Source organism: Capsicum annuum, chromosome 6 (assembly GCF_002878395.1).
Source record: "Capsicum annuum cultivar UCD-10X-F1 chromosome 6, UCD10Xv1.1, whole genome shotgun sequence".
Classification (NCBI taxonomy): Eukaryota; Viridiplantae; Streptophyta; class Magnoliopsida; order Solanales; family Solanaceae; genus Capsicum; species Capsicum annuum.
Window position 1 is genome coordinate 147,022,503 of NC_061116.1, and position 4,113 is coordinate 147,026,615.

The 4,113-nt window shown below is 37.8% G+C and overlaps 1 long non-coding RNA gene across 1 annotated transcript; it reads right to left on the reverse strand.

The window, feature by feature from the left end:
• Nucleotides 1-838: 838 nt before the first annotated feature.
• Nucleotides 839-4,107, reverse strand: LOC124899724. Its single transcript, XR_007057217.1, has 2 exons — nt 1,838-4,107; nt 839-1,492 (listed from the first exon to the last, which is right to left on the reverse strand). It is a non-coding gene; the product is annotated as an uncharacterized LOC124899724 (long non-coding RNA).
• Between the last annotated feature and the right edge of the window lie 6 nt (nt 4,108-4,113).

Genomic DNA, 4,113 nt, shown 5'->3' on the forward strand with positions numbered 1-4,113 from the left:
TATAACAACAGACGTCAAATAAAATATATATACAAAAGTTCTTTTTTTCTTTTATTGCATTTATCATCCGGTGTCCGGTGTCGCGCGTTGCAGGGTCCATTAAGATGGCAGCGCTCCCAACAGATTGTCAGATCACGCGTTGCAGAACCCCCAACAAATTTTTCTCTATACTCAGGGTCGAACCCTTGACCTCTGATTAAGGGTGAAGCAGCCCCAGCCACTGCACCACAACCCATGTTGGTATACAAAAAGTTCTTTATTCCTTGAGGAAAGACATTAAGCTTTTTATTGAATTTTGTCTTTAAACCACCAATAGTATTAAATCATCTCCGCCAAGGTGTTACTTTAAGTATTCCTAATATATTAATATAATATTATATACTGAATTGAGCTTTGCAAAATCAGTGAAACCGTAAAATGGATGCAAGTGATCAAAATTAAGAACAAACATCAACAAATAAGTGTCACAATAGGTTAGTTTTATATCTATGGATGTAGTTTCATCCAACTTAATAAAATTAGGAAGTAAAATTGAGATACCTTTGGCATTACAAGTATGAAACTAGCCTGGGGACTTGCTGGTCGAATGCAATTGTAGCTGGTGAAATCCCCAATGCCAAGGTCCGATAAAATTAGGGTTATGATCACTCAACTAAGAGATTAGTTTATTATCTCAAAAAGTCAACTTTCTTCTCGACTTCAATTTTCCTCAACAACGAAAGTGACTTTCTAAGATAACAACTATCAATTGAATGATCATCTGAGAAATTAACTCGATAGAATTAACAAATTCAACAAATGTGATCAACATTTAAAAGAAAAAAACAAGAGAAGTCTATGAGGAAGAACTATCCAACATACACCACCAGAGAGGATTCATACATTGAAAATTATGTTAGAAGATGTTTTCCAGGGAACATTTGCAAAACTAATTATTCTAAAAGCTAAACCAAAACAGTAGATCCACAATATATATGGTCCTCCATTAACACTTGAAACCAAGAAGTCAAATAACATTATATATGCTGCTACCTGAATAAGGAACTATAGTACGGTCATCTCTGCTTACTCAACATGTTGATGCCTTAAGAATATATTGTCGCAGCCAAAAGCTATCAATCCCGGTAACGGAAGATGCACTTTTTTCACAGTTGCCAACTGCTGTCTAGTAACTGAACATGTTTGTGATGAAATCTTTTGCTCTTCAAATCAATCACAGTTGCCAACTGCTGTCTAGTAACTGAACATGTTTGTGATGAAATCTTTTGCTCTTCAAATCAAGGCATGGTTGAGTGATTGAGATCAAGGTGGATCGCCCACACGGATCGAATCCAGCCTCCATTTTCTGCTCAGCTTTGAGCTCGTCGCATGGGACTTGCCTAGTGCGGTTTATATTTCCTGTGTGGTTTGTAAGCTATTGCATAATGAGAAGGTTGCCACAAAGTGCTGACCACGTAGTGCTCACCCAAAGGGCAAAGTTTGGTGGGTTGCCCTGCGGGTTCCAAAACAAAAAACACAAGATTAAAACGATGTGGTTAAATTATAGCAATGTGAATAAGGTTTCTCTCAATTCAAATTAGCTAACTAGTCCAAGACAATTAATAAGCTTCTGATCATTCACCAATCACACAATCATGTTATAAAACAACAAAGAGAAAAAAGTTCTTTTCATCCTCAAGGTAATGAGTCATTAAAAGAACAGTAAAGGGATTTTCTGAGCCACGGACATGTCTTCAAGCCATGCAGGACCAAAACAAATAACAGCACTTGATATGGGAGTTGCATAAACAAACCAAGCATCCACATAATTAGCACATCGTCTAGTATCGGGTTTTACCTTAAATCAGCGAGTAGGAAAAGAGAGCAAGCGGAAAAAAAAAAATGAGCCCTGTAGTCCACATTCTGAAAGCACAGCACTGATAGGATCACAGTTTTTTGGCATTCCACTGCTGTCTCCACGGCCGCCAAGTCTTCTCTTAAGTTCGTCATGAATAAGATTCAGTAACCGTGCTGTAGACCTTCAAACAGAAATCAGGCATCAATTTTGGTATTTATTCACAAAGTTGGTTAGTTTTTTTGAAGTACTCAATAGGAAATATATAGAGATGAGATCTACAGTTACCTTGTTGCTACATATTCAACTAAATTCATTGCTTTTGGCTCGGCTTGTGTACGAGAATATGTGTGAATAAATCACGCCTATTTCTAATTACTGTACCCAATCCTAAATTCATCACTAATTTAAGTTACTTTAAATTTTAGATTTACAGAAATAGGCTGGGAAAAATGGATAGGAGCACTATTTTGGATATTTTGTCCAGACATTAACCCATAGAAATTAGTTGTGTGTATTCATTGGACTGTCTTGAGCCGAAGGTCTATCGAAAACAGCCTCTCTACGTATAGACTGCATATACTCTACCCTCTCCAGACCCCACCAGACCCCACTAGGTGGGAATATACTGGGTTTGTTGTTGTTGTATTCATTGAACTAAAGGACGTGGTTTAGAAGGACATTCTTATATTACGCAAACTAAATGTTTCATTTCATTAGTCAAAGTGGGTTTATGTATTCTGACAACTGTTCGACTATTTCAGTAAGAAATAATTAACGGTTCTTTCTTGGAATTATTGCTGGGTGATGCTTTAGTTACAACAATAATCCTTGGACCCCACCCCGCACCCCGCACACCCCACCACCACCACAAAAAAAATTTAAAAAAAATAAAAAAAAAATATAAAAAAAAGAAATATATATATATATATGTCGTGAAAATAACCTTTTATAGAAATACTGGGTAAAGCTGACCCTTGTGGTCTGGCCCTTTGCCAGACACCGCACATAATGAAGCTTTAGTGCACTGAACTGCCCGTTTTATGTATTCCATCCATCTTAAGTTTCGGACCCCAGGCTCAACCACAAATCCACTCGTTAAGTCATTTTGGGAACTAGTAATGGAATGAGCATGTCGCGCAAACTTTATGAACTAGTAATGGAATGAGCACGTTGCACAAACTTTCAACCATGAGCATATAAAATTGGCTCTGTAAATTTCAAGAACACCAACAAGCCCTGAATGAATAAAATAAACAAATGGATTTTTTCAAGATAGCCATAAGAGGAAGGTTATTCAGAAAACGCTCACTCCGGAATGGGGGAGGGGAGCTCCAAAGGAGCTGGCACCAACTAATTTCTCGCACCAGTCATAGACCAACCACAAAATGATACAAAAGTACGTGCTTTCATGGACTCCAAGAAAACCCTGCCACCAGCGCCAACCCCCAACCCCACTCCACCCTCCCAACGGACACCGACCAGAAATACTTTATTATTAGAAGGTAATCAAAAATCCAAAACCATCAACAAATGGAACCATGGGAAAGCACACAGCCACACACTTCCTATCAAGGATTGACAGCAATCAAACGATCAAAATTGTCACGAAAAGCCTCCCCATTTCTTTTAATATCGGTCTTAACCCGATATTAAAACCCACCCCACCCTGCATAACCTTTTAACTCGTATAAACCCTTCCAACACCCATACCAATGTATACCCGCCCCGCGCTTATTTTTAAGTAACTTATAACTCCAATTAGCGTATGCAATTCATGAAGCAAATTTCCTTTGATCGGTAATCTCTACGAGTATGGTAAAAGCCCCTGCATAAGACATGAAGCCCCAAAACTAAAAACTAAAAACTTAAACCTGTTACCTCAATTCCAACACTATTCATATATTCGCATAGGATTAGGATCATCACTCTGACAGCTTACAAATAAAATCGCTAACATCAAATTGTTAAAAGCAATCCCGTTTACAAGTTCCTAACCAGTTCACAGGGTTGAGCAGGTTATTGAATTAAAATAAGAATTCTAAACAAAAAAAGACAATTACTATTTCTTTAACCTCCTTTCCAACACCTTACAAAAGTAAAATAAAACTGCGAACTTCAAATTGCTAAATAAAATTGCGAACTTCAAATTGCTAAAAGTAATCACATGGGGTAGCGTCTGATTTCTAAAGTTATTTCAGTCCTAACCCGCACCCGCACCGCACAAAATTATGAATTTTATAATTTTGACCCGCCCATCCCCGCAACCGCATATAACC